Raw genomic sequence first — 20,943 nt, forward strand, 5'->3', positions numbered from 1 at the left:
AGTAACTGCCATAAAAGGCCACGAGCAGCTCAGTTACAGACCTGAGGGCAACATGTGTTCAGTGACAGAGGGTGTAAGAAACACTGAATATTGCACTTAATACTTCAGCCATACGATTTTCTGACTATAGTTTTCTTTTTAATCATGCATATTTATTATTACCATTCAAAGAGATTGTACTCACGTACCAGCAAACAGCTATTTGAGAACATAGCAAATCTTAAAATGATTAAGGCCCCAGAGTTAGTGAAAGATGTGGCATGCAGAGAATCATGAGAAAGCCATGGAATATTAAAAATATTAATAATGTCAGTTCTAATAATTCAATCTCAGCTATATTTTTGTACACTTCTGTTCCAAGTTGTGTACCCTGTCTTTTTTCTTAAGCATGAACAAAGATCATGAAACAGATTGTAAGCTAGGTAAATTGCATGTCTGTTTACAATTGTATTTCACATATTCTATATATCATTTGCAAACTATTCCCCAAAGAAATATGTATCAAACTTTTGAAAAAAAATGAAGATCTGATGACAATCTGTTTTCATTTCATTTCTTTCAGATGCCGCATGATATTTCATCTGCTGCTTAGATGCCTTGTCTATATTTTAATGTTACTTTCCCATCATGCTTCCCATTTGTTTTCTTTTGTTCTTTCTGGTTTACATTCATTAGCTATATTTCTCGTGCTGATGATATCACCACAATTAAGCAAAGAAAAACTAGAGGTTGCAAGTGAGTTTTACGTTTTCAGCGTAAGCATGGGATTCTGATCAAATATGAATGTCAAATGTATTTTCACATCTCATTTTAAAAATCAAATACTTCTTCGTTGCTTTAACTTCCAGGCATATGCAATTTGCAAGTTTTAGAACTTGTCATCATGAAGATGGCTTAGGTTATACTTTTAAGAAGACATCTAAGGATTGCAGCATATTTATGAACATGTTTTTGTGGTCTGTACTTTTGGGATAGGGGGATTTTTTTTCCTAGCAATTAATTGCTGCAACTGTTTTAACTGCCAAAACTAAAGATTAATCTAACAGTAGCAGTTTAACCAATGGAGCAACCAATGGCAACCACTCATGAATGTGACTCATACAAAACACTCGTGAAGGGCAGAAATTATGAACTGCACACTGAATAGAGTCTAACAGCTCAATTCTAACATTACTCACTGTATATTAATAGAACCATTTTACTCCAAAGTTAGCATTCAAATTAAAGACAAAAACATTCTCAATAAAAAGAAAGGTTTTAATGCCTACCACAAATAATGCTTCTCTAAACACCATTGTTCACTAAATATTTAATTATTGTTTTACTGAAGGCCATCATTGCAATAAGCCAATTTATTTTTTTCCCAGACAATAACAAAAACAACAACTACAACAAAAATGCCTTCATTATGAGATGAAACATCACAGAAATCAATAATGTTACCTAGTAAGCCTTGTGCATAGGCATGTAATACATGCTTATTTATCTAATTAATCACTATGATTAATTGTACTGAAAAGTGAACCAAATTTTCCAGTAAACTAATATAACTTGTGTTTGGCGTAAAAGGTGGCTTTGGCCTAGAAGCTAAATATATACATTTAGTAATAAACGATAAGGATCACTGGCAAGGCAGGTTACAGAGCTTGGGAAAAGAAGTAGTTACTCAGTGAAAATGCTTTTGGCAACTATTGACCTCTGAGTTCCTAACCTAAAGGATACACAAACAACACAATGTTCCCCGGCCAGTTTTCCCTGATAACCTGCTGGAAAGGGGACAGAATATCCCGGAGCCATTTTACATGCACAATTTAACAATTATGTGGTCAGAGAAGGGATGATTCTGTTAAGCCGCTGGGAATTGTCGATGTTTAAAGGCTTTACACATTTACAGAGGAATCTAAAAATCTAACGCAGCATAATCAATATCAGGATGGATTCTTCTATCCAGAGATAAATGATACCAAACATACTGCTGGGAAGGTGAAATTGGGAAAAGCAAATTTCAAATATTTGCTACAGTCTAAGTCAAAAAAAAAAATAAATACATAAATAAAATTGGTTTTGTATGGATTTAAGGATGATGATCAAGGGAGTACTCTTTGCCACAGTCAAATAAGGAGTAACAGCTGCAGTAATCAAAAAAAAAAAAGAAAGAAAAGAAAATTATTACTATTATTTTCTGCACTGAATTAGAAAAATGAAACTGTAACTATAGTTAAGAAGAAATATTTTAATGTCTGTTACTTTTTAACCAAAAGGAGTTATTCCACTTTTTGCAAGTAAATTTTGAGTCAATAGAATTATTTTTTTCTATATGCAAGAAGTTGAGGGTTAAGGGTATGTGGAGATAAGCAAATGTCAACACTATTAACATTTTCAGTCTAATTGATGATTCCCAATTCATTTTTCTCAGAGAATTTAAACCTGCTCTTCCTTTTATTTAGTTTCCTTGTTATAAAAATCCACTATATTTGCATTTTTCTTTCAAACTGATGAAATCGTTAAAAACACTTATTCCTCTCTTTCACAAAAATAATTTTTAAACTCTTACAGTCATGCTAAAGAGGTAGCTAGAAGAGAGGAAAGGCAGGCAAACTGCTTCTCTGTCACAGGCCCACTTTTAATGGGTTGTTTCCACACTCATGTATTCATCAATCAGATAGAAATTGCAGCATGCCTGATTGGGTCCCCTTCCACCCTCACCACTCCCTGCTGACTGGGCACTGCTTGCCAACTGCTTCAGGAAGTAGCTCGATCAACAACAGCAGCCCCAGCAGCACCCTCAGTATGCTGGTGGGCCATTGCCATCACCAGAGAGAACAGAGAACAGCTGCTCTCTCAACACCTACTGAGGGTCCTGAGCACAATTAGTCTATCAAAGAACATCGCCTCTCACAATGAAGAAAACGAGAGGCTAGGGGGCAAGAACATGTGCTTCTGGACCTAAATTAGGATTGTGGCACTCTACTTTAAAAAAAAAAAAGTGAGTACTCTCAGTTGAACTAGGATTGCATATGGTAACTTTTTTTTTTCTGTTTCCTTAAAATACACACAACAACAACAGCAACAACCCCAATACCAATGGATTAAAGAGTATATTAACCCTTTCAATGATCCTAGCTTATGGTATGTACAGATGAAGGAACAGGGTCTTGGAGAAGAGCAAATTCAGATAGTAGAGGAAAACCTCTGCTACTGCCTGATTCTTAAAGGCACCCAACTCATTTCATTGCTCCAAGGTATCCAAAGTGCTCTATTTTTTTTTTAGATGTCTTCATGCCAGTGTGATTTTCTTCAGCATATGGAAAGTGGAAGGCTGTGGCTCCCCCAGCTAAGTCACACGAAATTGGTATTCGCCCATCGGGCTTCATCAACTTTTTTGCAAACTACCTGGCAAGGAAATTTACGTGAAGATGCCCTGTAATGAGAAAGATAATTCGGCAGCTCTTGAACTACTTCCTTATTGTGCTCAGCCTAAACAGATGTCTTTTTGTTCGTGACTTCCCTTGCACAAACATATTGAATGTAACCTTCTGTTTTGGAGAGACTGAGATAATTTTTTTCATGTGCTAAGATGATGAACCTTATTGCACAGGCTTCTTGTTTCATGATCCAAGACCTCGGAGACAGACTGAGACTGAGGTCCAAGAGGCAGGAACTGTGATGCCCTTGGTAACATCCCTTTCAGGAATGAAGCAGGAGCAGCAGAATCAAGGGCTTTGGCAAAGATTCATGTTTCTTTCTGGTTTGGGTCGGGTTTTGTTCTTTAAAAAAAAGGAGAAAGAAATAAGGCATTGAATTATTCTTGGATCCTTTTCTTCTCTGCGTATATTAGTGCATAATTTTCAACTCCTTATGATGCTCAAAAAGGGAGAGGGAAAGGGAGAGGGAGTATAACAGCTAAAGGCCTACAAGAGTTTCCTGATTTTAATCCCTGAATACTGATGTGAATAAACATGTTTTATTTAAAAAAAAAAAGTCTCTCTCTCTTTGCCATGCAGTTAAATGAAATATTTTGCTCAAATATATAGACCAGAGTCTATATTATTAAGCACAGTTTTGGGTGGGGTCATTGAACAGAGAGACCAACACTGTGCTCATATAAAAATAATTTAAACTAAAATAGAACATCCCTGTGTTTTTCAAATGCAATCATACCTCACACAAATATTGTGCAGTATCCAAGGACAAAACAAACAAAAAGCCTTTAAAATCATTTAATTTTGTATAGATTGTAGAATCTCAAAATTGGAAAGGGTCTTAGGGGTTAATCAGTTGAACTAATTCTTATCCCTAGTAATATATCTCCTACACATAGTCATCCAGTATTTGCTTGAATATCTCCAGTAACGGGAATCTCACTACCTTAGGATGCAGCCTATACCACTTCCAGATGTCTTTAATTTTAAGAACTTTTTATCTTAAACTGAAATCTACCTCTTTAATTAGCACCCCTAACTCCCACTTCTACTCACTGGAATGGGTTAAACCCATACAATTATGACTTTTTTTTTTCCTTCTTTCAAATTGCAGCTCTTGAAACAGGAATTTGTTGTTATCCTTTATTCTTAAAGACCAAAATGACATTATATACTAGAGTCAAGTTTCAGAGTGTCCAACTATGGCTGATCAGACCGATACGAGCTCAGAATGTTCTATCACTGGTAGGGCACAAATAGCCCATGTGAACATTTGGGGGGGATTCTCTAAATTTGTACATCTTGTGTTTCTTTTAAGCTATTTCAATTATGTTTTCCTCATAGAGCAATGCACCTTCTCTAATGTAGGCACACCATGCTGAGCACTCATGTGCCAGTGTCTCCCATGTCACACAATCAATTCCAAAGTTCTTAAGAGAGACCTTGAGACTGTCCTTGTATTGCTTCTTCTGAATACCATGTGAGTTATGATGTAGAAGAAAAAATTATAAATTTGACATCAGAAGCCATAGGTTCCAATCCTGGCTCTGTTATTTACCTGAGGAAAGTAATTTCATTTCTCCAGGCCTCAGTTCCCTCTTTTATAACATAAAGGGATTGGACTAGATTATTTTTAAGGTTCTTGTTGGGGCAGCTAGATGGTGCGATGGATAGACCATTGGGCCTAGAATCAGGAAGACTTATCTTCAGGATTTCAAATTTGACCTCAAATCTTTACAAGCTCTGTGACACTGGGGAAGTCACTTAACCTAATTTGCCTCAGTTCCCTCATCTGTAAAATAAGCTGGAGAAGGAAATGGCAAACCACTCTAGTATCTCTTCCAAGAAAACCCCATATAGGGTCATGAAGAGTCTGACATGACTTAAAAAAATGACTAAATGACAAGCTATTATATTAATCCTGTCTTTTATTTTCCAGGTTAAATATCCACAGATGCTTTAAATATTCCCTATATGAGATGACTTTCAGAACTCTAACCATGCTGGTCACCCTCCTCTAAGTGTTTCTCTAATTGGTAAGTACTCTGCTAATATAGCACCTGGGCTAGACCCTTATCCTTTGTGAGGGTCCCAGAATATCTACCCCACAGTTGGCTTATGAGCCCTGTTGACATATTTACTTTTTCTCTTTTCAACTAGAGGTCGTAAAGAAAAGATATCTAATGAATAGCATAGCAAGAAAAAAATACAAAAGCATATTCACCCCATAAATTTAGATGATATAGTCTTACAAATATATACAACATCAGGAGTAAGTATACACTCATGGATAACATGCATAAAGGGAATGTGTGGCCAGGTCACATATATCAAAGGACAACTCCTATCTCACATTTCTGAACTATTTCTGGTTATGTCATTATGTAAACTCTGTTGGGTGCTGTTCCCTACTCCTGAGATATAGCCTCATGCCTTCTGAAACACCCAAGATATCTCAGTTGAAGTCTGGTAAGGTCTAGTGTCTAGAACCTTTCCCCAATAATGGCAGAGTAATAATTCCTTAGTCACAAGCACCACACACCCAATTAACAAAAGGGAGAATGTTCTAGGGTTAAGATTAAGTTTTGTTGAGTCCTATATCTAGGAACAGATCAAACCTCTATGATAAAGAAAAATATTGAAGTTAAGATCAGATATTTCCAAGGTCCTCTCTGGTTTAGCATGAAAATGAATTTGGATGAAAACAAAAGGTAAACTAAACAGACCATGACTGATCTAGCTTCATTCTTGTCTTTAATACATATTACTGTCATCAGCAAAGCCTGAGTGTTTGCTATAATAATTTTGGCAGGTCAAAAACCTCAATCTCCCTAGACAAAACTGTAGCACTCAGGATTGAATACCAGCATACATATATTGTTTGACCAGGACTAGAATATGGTGGGAAAATAACCTATATGTAAATATATATACATATGTACACATGTATGTATATGTACATATATCCCCCACTAATGTCATATTGATGTATCAACTTGAAGTGGAAGTGAATCTAGGTTCTCAAATGTTATGACAATAGAGAATAAAGGAACACTAGTCATTGAAGAGTTAAAAATACATGTCACCCAGAGGGCAAGGGAGAGAGACAGTGGTAGATACGTCTAGACTTCAGGATATTACAAGCAAAGAATTACAAAGGATGAATAGAGTAAAAGATGCCATCAATGGAATGTATGAGAGGAAAAAAAGGAGATAGCTGGCCATGACGCAAGAATCAAAGGATGGACTTGCCTGCATTGATATTCTTATACTATCAAGAAAAGGGATTAGTACCTTAGATTCCCCCCTCCCCCCCCGGGCACTGCAAAGAGGGTAAGATATAGATAAGAGATGCACTGGATGGGCAGCAATGGATGGATTACTTTCTTTATCACTGGAGAGAATACCTATATTGATAAAATCACAGCTCAATTTGTGATAATTAAAACAGAGTATATTGTCTGGTGGGTTGTACCAAGATGAAATGGTTTCAAGCATACACCCAAGGATAGTCCAAGTGTCTGTTGTCTAAGGATCAAACTAGCTCAGAACTAGTAAGTTCTGAGACACCTAGTATGGCCGAAGGGCAATACATTTTTCATCCATAATATTAAGGGCTGTTAAGGGGTACCATGAGCTTGTCTTTTTGAGTTGCCAGATTTTCCAGAAACACTGGACCCAGAGCATGCAGGAAGCCCTGAATGTGTCAAGGACAAAGCGCCCCCTGAGCTGACATAATTTGTTGCTGTACCCCGAGCTGGATACTTTGTGTGTCCTTGGAAGCAAGACAGGCCCCAACCAATGTATGCTAGGCTGGGATAGTGCTTGTGCAGTTAGGCTCCTTTGCAGATAAGCAAACCCTCCTATCTTTGTAGTCGAGTGCATAGGTTCCCAAAGTGGGTGATACTGCCCCCTGAAGGGCACTGTAAACATGCGGGGGCGGTAATAGCCTTGGGTGCAATTGGGGGGTGTTGAATAAAAATAAGGGGGCAGTGGAAGCATAAGGAAAGAACAGAAGATAAGAAAATTTTGAAAAACCATTTGTACCTGTTTCATCTATTGTGTAACAGAGTTAAAGTTGTGGTGGTTACGTTATTTTCCAAATAAACACACAAAATGCAAATTATAACCAATCAGTGGTCAAGTACGTCGACAGATCTTAACAAGCTGGTGTTGGCAGGCAAGCATGTCATGCATTGTCAGGAAGTCCAGCATGCATCGGCAGGAATATAGGCCTGTAATAACTTGTTTACAGTATGATACTATACAGTTACAAAACATGATATTGCATCATCAAAATGTCAATGCAGAAAAAAACAAAAATTTACAATAAATCATTAAATTTAAGATTCATAATTCAAAAAAAATTTTTTTGAAATGACACAAATTAAAAAAAAAACATTAAGGGGTTAAAGAAAGTAGATTTCCAAGGGGGTGGTGAGTAATTTTTTTTTTTTAAAGGCAGCAGTAGGCCAAATAAGTTTAGGAACCTCTGGTGGTTCCTAACAGAAAAGAATGTGGCTTTTGCCATCCCCTCCCATGCCATGCCCCTTCTTGTTTTATCCTCCTTCTTTTGTTGGACTGTCATAAAAATACAAACTTCTGTAAGGACTACGAATCCTTTGGATTCCATAAACCTGGTTTTCACATAAGTCTTGCGACGTCATGATTGCCTGTTGGCAATAGTCACTAAGGACTATCTACTAAGATAGAGATGGGGTTTGCTCAAAGAGAACTGCATTATGGAATTTACACACACACACATATATATACAAATACACATACATACATGTCTATGTTATATATGTATGAGAGATGATTGGGGGCCAGTAAAGAGAGGGTCAGTCTTTGAGTCAGGAAGACCTAGATTTAAATTCTACTTTTGATACATACTACTTCTTTGACCTTGGGCAAATGAGTTAACCTCACGCTGTTCTGTGTAACTTTCTCCAAAGGTACATCACATAAAAGGTCTAGATAAGAAGAGGCAATTTCCACACTGGAAGATCCTCAGATCCATGAAATCATCACAGATATGGATGCCCATCTACCAAAATATATATGAATACAAACAAATATGCTATATCCACAATATATCCATTATGCTCTGGATGATAATAATTTCTAGTTCTTCTGAGATTTTGTGTCTGCATATATAATGTATCTGTATATATTTATGTATATGCATGTGTATGTTTATGTTATATATATATATATTTTTTAATACAAGTATAAAAGCACACATATATATGCTGCATCTTTCCTAACAATGAAAAGATCCCAGGAAAATTTTGTAAAACAATGTCCCATGGAACTAAGAGAATTATTAAATTAAAAAAAAAAATAGGGCGTAATTGCTTCCCTGGTTACCAACTCTACTTATACTGTAGAACAAATAAAATAATCTTACAAGGCTGGGCATGAAGCTCAAAAAAAGACAGAAGAAAATCTCCTTCTGAATGGAAGGTTAATAATTCACACATGTTTATAATTACCAAGGGAGCTATTTCCCCCCACAATGCATGCAATGGCGATGCCCACACCATCACCGTTTGCACCATCTGTAAGAAGTCCTCTGTTCCTTTGCAAAATACCTCTGTTCCACACTTAACTCAAACAGCAGCATTGGGGCCTTTGCTGGCAGTGTCTCTAAAAATGGGGATTTCTCCTTTCTGAGGAAAAAAGTATTGCCATAAAAGGCAGCATTAAAGCTTAAGAAAATATTCCTTGAAGGATCAAGCTTAGGATGCAGTATTTCCTTAAAAGGATTCTTCTCTTATTCATACCCCACCCCCTCACCTACAAGACTCCTGAACACCCCTGTGGAAATGCTCAAAGGAGAAATATGTCGGAACTCAATTACCTGTGTTAGTGAACCACCTACAGATATTTAAAAATATTCACCTCTCACGGGTACCCAGTATGAACCAAGCGCTTTTTTATTTGTGTCTCTCATGCCCCATTAACATAATGAAATGCCATATACCTTTTTTCACAGTTGGAAAAAGGCCCAAATGGGTGATAAAATAGCCACACTAACTATAAGCTAGTGGACAGGCCTTTTTACTGATGATCCAAATACTCTAGGCCTTTAACTGCTTTGCTGCTGCAAGAATGTCAAGCAAACACTTATTCAACTTCTATTTGTAGTTACCAGAGAAAAAGGCAATGACTAAAAGCTGGTTGTAGACAAGAACACTTTGTTATAATTGATTTTATGTGAAATTTGTGACCTTCGCAGATTGAGGTTTGCATTACTAGGATTTTGTTTGTCATGGAAGTGTTACGCCAAAGAAAATAGTATCTGTGGAGTTAGTTTCAGGTTCTGCCTTTTACACCCGGCCACAAGATAGGAATGCCATACCATTCAAAAGTACACACACAGTCCTATACATGAGCACATGTGTGCACACACACATGCACACACTACAAATTTGCTTTATCCAATTTTCTCTTCTGTCATTCTAAATAGCTGGTTACTTAGAACAGAGTCAACTCCCGTTACTCAAGTACTGATTATTCAATTTGTGGATTATTCAAAGATCTTACTATGTGTTTTTCTTCCTTTTCTCCTTCTATCTGCTTGCTTTTTTTAAAAATCACTTTATTATTCCACTTTTCTTCCTCTAATGTAGAAAGAGCTGTCACACCACTTTGCTATTACAATAGTCTCTTGACTGGTTTTCCTGCTTCCTTGCTCTCCTGTTCATCCTCCACACAACCCTTCTGTGACTAATTCTCTACTTTTATTAAGTCACTACCCTCCTGAAAAAAACCTCACTTTCTATTGTCTATGGGATAAAGCTCATATTCTGAATGAAACCTGAAAATAAGTCTAGAAAGAGGCAATAAAGCAGAGTGCATTGAGCTGTATTTGGAGGTAGGGGCACTGAGTTTGAAACCTGGAACTACTGTTATGACCTATGTGAAGAAAATGGGCTTGTCTTGTGATTAGAGGAAAGGATAATGGATATACTACACTGGTATCCTTACAGTACAAGACAAGTGGGACATGGACAAGAATCACGCAGGTTTGGTAGTTATGTACATAAACACACATACACACACTCCTGCAATCTGTGTACTGGGAGGGAACAGCGATATCATTACAACCACAGATCTATTAGAACAGAGGTGTCAAACTCGTTGACTGCTGCATGGCAAAAAACTCTTGAGTAAGACGTGGGCCATATTAAAATATAATTGGGAAAGGTTTAACACAATAAGTAAAAATAAAATAAAACATAAATAATATTTATTTGTATTTTTCTAAGTCAATATACGACTGACAGGGATTCATTTTATTTTAGTTTGACACCAATACATTAGAATATTGGAAAGTCCAGGGATATGTCATTTTATGTGTCAGTTTCCATATGGGAAAAATTAGGGGATTGGACTAAATGATCTCTAAGGACTAGTCCAACTAGATTTTTAGTTGAATCCATTGGTTATATTCACTAATATTGTAATAATAAAAATGACAATGATAATAATAATGACAAATTATAAACAAACTGGTAATAATAATAACACTTATCATTTATATAGTGTTTGAAGGTTTGCAAAACGTTTTACAAATATTATCTCATTTTATCTTCAGAATAGCCTAAAACATAAGGGCTATTATTATCCCCATTTTATAGATGAGGAATTAGGGTTAGAGAATTTAAGTGACACGTCCATGGTCACAAAGCTGGTAAATATTTGAGGCCCCATTTGAACTCAGCTCTTCCTGACACTAGATCCAGCGTTCTTATCGAATTGAATAGTATAAATAGCTTAACACTTTTATTCCAAAATGAAGCAGGATGAAAGTTGGGCATTATAGTAGCCCTTAATATTGCAAACCTAGCCGATCAATTTCATAAACTTCCACGACCAAGTCGACCGAAGTGTTCTTTTTAGATTTATTTCCTGCTACTCCCCTACATAATATTATCATTATACATTTTATTTGTATTATCCCACCACATAGCAAATATGTTCCTTACTCTTTGTACCTAACCAAATTCTATCCCTTGGTGTGGTGACCTTAAAGTCAAGGAATTGCTGTTTAGTCGATTAGTGGTTTATGACTTTTGGTGATCTCAGTTGGAGTCTTCTTGGCAAATATCTGAGTGGTTTGCCATTTCCTTTTCCCATTCATTCTATAGATGAGGAAACTGAGGCAAACAGTTTTAAGTGACTTGCCCAGTGTCACACAACTAGTAAGTGTCTGAGGTTAGATTTGAACTCAGGCCTTCCTGACTCCAGACCTAGAGTTCAATCCACTGAGCTACCTAGCTGGTTCCAAAATATTGTAAAGTGCTTGGCAAACCTTAAAGCACTATGTAATTGCTGTTTAGTTGTTTTTCAGTTATGTCTAAATTTGGGATTTTCTTGGGAAAGATACTGAAGTGATTTGCCATTTCTTCTCCAGCTTATTTTGCAGACGATGAAATTGAGGAAAGTAGGGTTAAGTGACTTGCCTAGGGTCACACACTTATTAAATGCCTAAGGCTAGATTTGAACACAGGTCCTCCTGACTTCAGGGCTGGCACTCTGTCCACTGAGTCACTTAGCTGCCCTAGGTGTCAAGGAGACCTGAGCCCAGACACTTACTAAAACCAAAGACCCTGGACATGTCACTTAACTTTTGCTTGCCTTAATCCACTGGAGAAGGACACTCCAGCATCCTTGCCAGGAAGACCCCATGGACTTTACTGGTATGCTATGGTCCATGGGATCATGAAGAGTTGGAAATGGCAGAATGACACAACAACAACAACTTAACAGATTTTTATTATGAATTTTCACACCAACTTTTCTTGAGTTTTCTTAATACAAGTGGCAAGAGAGTATCTTTTTTAAAAAGGACAATGTAAAACCTTGCCCAAATGACTTAAGGGCTATACAAGATTTGGGACTATGTACTTTGCCAAATACATTGCAGTACATTTGCTCGATATTTACAATTATTAAAACTGAGGGGAAAGTATGGGGGGGGGGGGTTCAGCCAAGATGATTACTTTACTCCACTTATAGTATCAAGATGCTATACCCTGATGACTTAACCAGGTGAACATATTTCTCCATTGAATAAATAAATCATAAACTTCAGACCAAGTAGAAAAAGGATATAAAGATGTCTTTGAATGCCACTGGATATATTAGAGTGACATTGCACAGGAAATGTATTCAGGGAGAAAGGAACAAGCATTTATTAACTGCCTATGTACTAGGAATTGTGCTAAGCAATTTACAAATATTAACTCTGTTGATTCTTTTGGCTGAAATTCCATAAGTCTGAAGGATTTTGACTTTCTCATAAGCCTCCAGGCTGTTTCCAATGCACATCAGTGGCTGTCAGAACTATCTGCATCAGAAGGTGAGAACAAATTGGACTTAATGAGGAAAAATAGATTAAAAGGTATCAATGTATCAAAGATACACCATACCAAAGTACCCCTACAGAAAGACATCCAGGTCTATCCTTGTGTAACATGTTACTGTTGTTGTGTTTGTTCTTCCTTCTAGAAGAGGACTGTGACATCAGGGAGATGATGGCATGACTTTGATTTGAGAGAGGGAGGTCTATGCAAGGTCACCTGCCTCACTTTCTCCTCCAGAGTCATCTGGGTCCAGTGGCCAGATATTCATTAGGAAGACTGGAGATGGCCCAGGTCACAAGGGGAGACCCTGGCCCTTTTAAGCTAAGGTCTTTTCAGGTTTTTACTTCAAGTGAGGTAATGCCCATTCAGTGAATAGACCTCTTTTAAGAAGTGAGTCAAAGGATGGCCCCGTTAATAAGAAAAAAAAAAAGAAAGAAAGAAACTGGGAGGGGAAGGACCCTCAAGGCTGCCAACCAAAACAGAAACAGCTACTATTTACATTCACTCTGAGCCAGGAGGGCCCAAAAAATAACCATTAAGTGGTGCTTGGGCAGGGAACTATTGTCCAATCTATGAGCTCCAGAGTGAACTGGATTTAAGGCTTGGTATTTGAGACAGAAATCTAGCCAGTAAACCCCAGAAAGAACAGAGGGGAGAGGGGAGACGGAAAGGGGAGAAGGGACGACGAGCTGAGTTACCCAGCTGGAACTGGACATCTGGGTCCCTGTTTTGGCAGCTGGGACTACTCATAGGTTGTGTTTATCCTTCCTTCTCAAAGAGTACCACGACATCAGGGAAATGATGGCATGACTTTGATTTGAGAGAAGGAGGGCTGTGCAAGGTCACTAGCCTCACTTTCTCCTCCAGAGCCATCTGGGTCTAGTGGCCAGATATTCATCAGGAAGACTGGAGATGGCCCAGGTCAAAATGGGAAACCCTGGCCCTTTTAAGCTAACCTCTTTTCAGGTTCTCACTTTGAGTGAGGTAACACTCATTCAGGAATAGGCTAAACAGCAATAGGTCCCTGCCCAAGCATCATTTAAAGGTTATTTTTTGGGCCCTCCTGGCTCAGAGTGAATGTAAATAGTAACTGTTTCTCTTTTGACCAGCAACCCTCAGGGTCTTCTCCTCCCAGTTTCATTTTTTTTTTTTTTTATTAAAGGGGCCATCCCTTGACTCACTTCTTAAAGAGGCCTATTCACTGAATGGGTGTGCAACATATGCTTGAGCCCTGGACACTATAAGTACCAGTGGGCTGGTTTTTCTCAGACTTTTGTTTTGTACCACAGAGTTTTGTACAAGATAATCCAAACAAGTAGCAAATATCTGTTTCTTAAAAAAAAAAAAAAGAATTAGACCTGGCTTTCTGATATTAACTTATAAATAAGGTAGGAGAGTGAGCATACCACTGGAGGCTTTAAACTATTGAATAAGAAAAATAGCCCACCAACACCTCTGGGGTACCCCTAAACATTGTGTAGCCCCAGAACTTTGAGGATTCAGCCCTCTAGTAGAAGGGAGGGTTAGGAAAGAGTAATTAATCTAAGGACAGATGCTACATACAGGTAAGGAAATTGATGTTAATGGAGGTGACTTCCATGGCTATTTGATTCCCACAACAATTCTCTTGATTCCCACTTCAAACCAATTCCATTTTGTAGCTGGCCTTCACTCCATCTCATCAATAGCTGGGAATTATAAAGGGTGGGGTTTGAACTCATGTGTCCTTGACATCAAGTTGAGCTTTTGTTCTGCTACAACACAGTATTTCTGGATGGTGATCATGCAGGTATTTAAACTTGAGTTGGATTTCAAAAATACACAGGAATTTAATGGATAGAAATTGGAAGAAGGGCCTTCCAGGCAAAAAAAAAAGTAATAAAGGCAAAGGCAAAGAGGTAGGAGAAACATTGGCAGTTTCATGTTATTGTTATCTTCAGTCTTCCAAATTTGGTGACATTTGCATCTTTACTCATATCCATTGAAATTTCCTTTTGCTTGTTTAGATAGGTTAAAGGCATCGAACTCATATAAAATTGACAACCCACTGGGGACTGTCATTAAAATAACAGACAAAATGGAAAGTTGCAATGAAGTGACTACCTTAAGAGCCAAGACTAGTGAAAATATATCCCTAGCATCACATATCATCCCATAAGACAAGATCATTGTGGTGAAAAAAGGGACAACCTAACTGAAGAGAACAAAGAAATAATAGAGACATTAGAATACTTGAAAAGCAGTGTTCAAACAATTAAAAATGAATATAGCATAAAATGTGTACATAAGTAAGAGCTAATAAGAGACAATATAATAGGATACCATGAATCAGAAGACAAATGTTAAAAAAAAAACAAAAATGTTACTTTACTTACACATTCTAACAAAAATTCTTTCAAAAGTTCATTTACTATGGAAAATTTATTATATTAAATAACATCTATATGGAAATGAAAGTATATGGGAGAAAGCTGATGCAAAATTTTTGCAAAATAAAGACAGCATCCCGATAACTAATGGGAAAATTATAAACACAGAAATACAGGATTCTGATTTTTTTTCTTAATTTCACATTTTGACCATTCATTTAAGCAAAAAATGCATTCATCTCTTGTCAAGTCAGCATCTTTCAATATCTCTTTCTTTCTCCTGGCTTTTTCAGCTTATTTTAGGGATGCAGGAACTTCCTATGTTTAATAAGTAACTCTTGATTTCTTTTAGGAAATATGCTGGCTCCAATTTTTTTTTTCCTGAAAAGCAGTTGCACACAGCAACATCAGTCGTTCTTCCATCTCGCACAATCTCCTGATGCAAGAATAAAAATCATACAACCATGACAGACAAGTCATTATTTTAATTTTTCCATTTGAAAATGTTCTCTTAACAATGAACAAAGTTTTATTCTAAACATTAAAGATGCCTTTACACCTATGACTTATTAATTTTATTCAGTTTTTAAAGGATCTTCGTTTTTACATGGGATATACAAAAACAAAAGCTATCAATAAAATACCATTTAAATATTTTAAAATTACCTTTCACCATTTATTCCATTTGATTTATCTGAAAGCATACCAATTAGGTCTATCAGAATATGTGTGTATGTATGTGTGTAAACAAAATAAAACAGGAGGAAAAGTTAAAATTCTCAATGATTTTAATTTTAAAAATCAGATATAAAATTAGAAAACAATGTTTTCAAAATCATCAGGTGACAATTTCTGAAACTTTTTATTCAATTGAAGGTTGCCATCCAATGCCTTTGGAGAGAGGGCTTTGGGATTAGGAGAAATTAGAGGAAGGACCTGAGAAAGATGATATAGAAATATGTAGCAATTGTGGAGATGCTTCCAAGTCTAGAGTGGGAGAGGTACAAAAGTGAGATTTAAATATTTGTTTCTGGGATGAGAAGTAAAAGTGGCCCCAGAAACAAGATTGAAGCTGTCCAGGAAACATTGAAACTTTGAGATTCAATGGTAGGAGCTTGGACTTGACCCATTAAATAATAGGAGTTGCCACGAGATCTTAAGGAGAGATGCCATTTCATAATGATATTTTTTTTAAAAGTGACGTAGGTAATCAGGAGAGGAGTAAGGAGGTATGGGGGTTCAGTAATTCAAGCCAGATCCTAGACTAAAACCATATAAAGTAGGAAAAGAGAAAAGTATGGCTATGAATGACTTGTGGAAAAAATACAAAGGACTATGGGAATACTACTAATGAACAGGGGAAAATGAAGCAAAAAAAACATATACATATGTGTATATATGTATATATAATAGATATATATTGGTTATGTATATATGTAGTACCTATTTATGTATATATGTAGTATATGTATATATATGTATATATGTAGTACCTATATAAATACATTGTGGTATGCATGTTTGTGTCCATGTATACACACAAGCACACACACTGGTGTCATTGTAAAGGAAGCTAAAGTAGCTGCAAAATAGTAAATGTAGTGGATGATGTTTACCTTATTAGTAAACATGTTCTTTTCTTTTATCAATTTGTAAGTAACATAAAGGCATGATTGCATTTTGAATCATTTAATTTAATTCAATTTTAAAAACATACATAGAGTGCCTATTATGTGCCTTGCACTGTGTTTGGCACTGGGAATAAAAAAAAAATGAAATCATCCTACTTATATCCTACAACAGGAAAACAATATGTACACAGGAAACAAGCATTTATTAAACATTTACTATGTGTCAGGCACTGTGCTAAATGACTTACAAATATTGATCCTTGATCCTCACAACCACCTTAGGAGGTAGGTGCTATTATTTTCCTTGTTTTACAGTTAGGGAAACTGAGGCAGACAAAGATTAAATAATTTGCCCAGGTTCATACAGCTAGTAAATGTCTAAGATCAGAAATGAACTCAAGTCTTCTTGATTTCAAGCTCAGAGTTCTATCCCCTCTTCCACCTAGCTGCCTAGATATAAAAATACATCTATACATTTAACCCACAGGTAACCTTGAAAGGTACTCACTGGTAGTTTATCCACCCCTTCCAGTTGAAAAAACGCTGAGTAACAGATATGTTCTTTATGATTACCAAAGTGAGAATTTCTATCTCTCTGCTCTGCCTTTCATTGTGTTTGGGTCTTATTTGTTTTCTAAGGATGTTTGGATTTGAGCTTATAGCAACAAGAAACTTCCTCTGTGGTGAGAGACCTTCCGCTGAGAACTCTCCACATTCCTTAATTGTACTTCTTTTAGGCATTACTCACACAATTTTGGCATAGCAGAGTTAGTGTTCTAGAAGCCTCCTAGGCCCTGGAGTTACAAAGGAAAAAATAAGATAGTCCTTCCTCTCTTAGAGTTTATAGTAGACTGGACTTGAATTAAATTTTCCTGTCATGAGGTCCAGTTTTCTTTCCTCCATCCGCTATAACATCCACTATATTTTAATTTATGCAACATATTTAATTGTTTCTTGTGATATTGTTATGACCATACAGGGAAAAGCAAACTGTAATCTGTACTATTTGGTGAATTAAAAAATAGTTGAATACACTTATGCATGTGAATGATGATTAGTAGTAATCTAGAGGCAGAGTTTACCTAATGATATGCCACAGGGCTTTGTCCTTGCCCCTATACTTAACTGATAATTTGGATAATGGAAAATGCTTATTTTTTTTTAATAAGACTAAAATGAGAGAGTTAAAATCCTGTATGAAAGAAATGGTCTTAGAAGGAAGTTCCATTAACTACAGCAATGGAATAAAGCCAACAAGAAAAATTCAAAAGGGATTGGTTAAATTTCTCTTTTTGGTTCCAAAAATTTAAATTACTTAAGTACAGATTGAAGGTGACTTGGCTTGACAGCAGTTCATGAGATAAATGCCTGAGGGGGATCATTGACCACAAGTTTAATGTAAGTCAAGAGTATAGCACTATGTTGAAAACAAACAAACAAATTTATGCAAACTTAGGCTGGACTAATGGAAACACAAGGTTCAGGGTAAGGGAGGTAATAGTTGCACTGTATTCTAGGCTAGTCAGACGTATCAGTTTCCAGACTTTACTGGCGCCATTGAAATATAAAAGAGGCCCCAGAGGAGAGTGACCAAAGTGGTAGGAGTCACTTAATAAGGAATGATTGAGGAATTTGGGGATGGATGTTTAATCTGGAGAAGAAAAGACTTGAGGGATGTGAAAATTACGTTTAGATATTTGAAGAGTTGTCACATAGGTGTGTGGGAGTGGGCATTTCATGCTGCTCAATTGGCAGAACTAATATCTATGTGTAAAATTAACAGTGTGGTAGATCCCAAATCTGCATAAGAACTTTCTGATTTGTTACTGTTGTCCAACAGTGGACTAAATCCCATTCAATAAATTACTTTCCAAGGCTAACCCTTCTACCTGCTGAAACTATCCCATTGCAACCTACCTCCTTCAACAGATTGCCCCCTCCATCACCCCACTCTGCCAACTAATTTTCAATCTTTCCCTATTTTACTCCCTCCTTACTACCTTTAAACATACCCATGTTTCCCCTATCTTGAAAAACAAACTAACAAACAAACAAAAAAAAACTTTATGCTTTCATCCTAGCTATCATCTTACCTCTTTTATGCCCTTTGTGGCTAAACTCCTTTACCGTTGCACTAAAACTGCTTTCTCCAAAGTTGTCAATAATCTCTTAGTTGCCAAATTCAATGGCCTTTTCTAAATCCCTATTCTCCTTAACCTCTCTGCAGCTTTTGACACCATTGATTATATTTTAATTGACGTGAAACTACTATCCTGATCCATCTCTCCTGATTTTTAATCTCACATCTCCAACTGTCTTTCAGACAATTTGAACTGGATGTACACTAGACATCTTAAACCCAACATGTCTGAAACGGAACTCATCTATTCCCTAAGCCCTCCCTCTTCTTATCTTCCCTTATTGTGGAGAGCAACAGTATCCTCCCAGTCCCTTAGGGTTGCAATTTAGGAGTCATTCTCAACTCCTACCACTGATACCCCTCCCCTAGATTCAATATGTTGCCAACTTATATCAATTTCATCATTGCAACATTTCTCGAGTACACCTCCTTCTCTCCTCTGATACTGCCACCACTCTGATGCAGGCCCTTATCCCCTTGCACTTGCAATTTCCTGGTGGTGGGTCAGTCGGCCTCATCTCCCCTGCCTTCAATTCATCCTCCACTCAGTCACAAAAGTGGTTTTCCGGCTTTCCTGGTCTGTTCTGAAGCGTGCAGGAGGCGCGTAACAGACTGTCCTGCTAGGTCAAGGTGCAGGTCCCCAGGAGCTGGGTGTGTAGGGAGACGAACGTGACCCCGCGGTGGCCCGTCGAAAAGTCGCGCCTGGACCAGGAGCTGAAGCTGATAGGCCAGTACGGACTCCGCCACAAGCGCGAAGTATTGCGGGTCAAGTTCACGCTGGCCACGGAGATCTGCAGGGCCACGCGGGAGCTGCTCACCCGGAGCACAAGGACGCGTGGTGGCTGTTTGAAGGCAACGCCTTGCCCCGGAGGCTGGTGCGCATCAGCGTCCTGGACGACGGCAAGCTGAAGCTGGACTACATCCTGGGCCTGAAAGCTGGTCTGTCCAAGTTCATGCAACAAGTGCGGATGCTCATCCGCCAGAGGCACATCAGATTGCGAAAGCTGGTGGTGACCATCCCCACGTGCGCCTAGACTCCCAGATGCACGTCGACTTCTCCCTTGGTTTACCCTACCGGGCAGCCTGGCAGGCAGGGTCAAGTGGACAATGCCAAGAAGGTCCAGGGAGGGGCAGGCATGACGAGGAGAAAGATTAAATGCAACTCCCTTCCTCCCCACCCCAAGTTACCACATTGGAATAAAGCTCTTTGACTTATGAAAAAAAATAATAAAGTGGTTTTCCTAAAGGACAGGTCAAACCATATCACCTCTAGAGTAAAATACAATTGACTCTCTTTGGCATTAAAATCCCTGTATAAACTAGTCATCTTCTACCTTCCCAATCTTTTTATATCTTACTCCTTGCCACATACTTTTTGATCTAGTGACACTAGCCTCCTTGCTGTTCCTCAAACAAGACACTCTATCTCTCATCTCCTGGCATTTTCTCTGGATGTTCCCCATGCCTGGAATACTGTCCTTCCTCATCTCTGCCTACCAGCTTCACTGGATTCCTTTATTCCCAACTAAAATTCTATTTTCAACAAAAAGCTTTCCCCATCCCTCTTAGTTTTAGCACTTTCCTTTTTTCAGTTATTTCCTATTTTTCCTCTGTATAGCTTGGTTGTACATATATTTGTTTGTTGTCTCCCTCATTAGAACTTCTCAAAGGCAGAGGCTGTTTTGGTTTTTTTTTTTTTTTTTTTTGGTCTTTTTTTATATCTTCAGCATTTAGCACAGTGCCTAGCACAGAGTTGGCACTTACTAGATATTTATTAACTATTGACTGAACATTTATTGAGCTCCTGATGTGTGCCAGGTGCTGGTGGCTCAATGTTAGAGTAAATCAAGCCCTGTTATCAAGGATATTGCTTGAGGGTAGGGGGAAATAACATGTTCATAAATAAGATATTAAGTGGAATGAGAGAAGTGCATAGGAGAAATTCAGGAAAATTACTATGAAACATTTGTGTAGGAAACAAGGGGTCATGGAAAAATTTGTGGAATA

General features: G+C 37.6%; 1 pseudogene; it reads left to right on the forward strand.

The window, feature by feature from the left end:
• The first annotated feature begins 2,676 nt into the window (after positions 1-2,676).
• On the forward strand, positions 2,677-20,092 carry LOC114046169 (annotated as a pseudogene).
• Positions 20,093-20,943: the final 851 nt, after the last annotated feature.

The sequence above is a fragment of the Vombatus ursinus genome, unplaced genomic scaffold, assembly GCF_900497805.2.
Source record: "Vombatus ursinus unplaced genomic scaffold, bare-nosed wombat genome assembly UNPS02014781.1, whole genome shotgun sequence".
Classification (NCBI taxonomy): Eukaryota; Metazoa; Chordata; class Mammalia; order Diprotodontia; family Vombatidae; genus Vombatus; species Vombatus ursinus.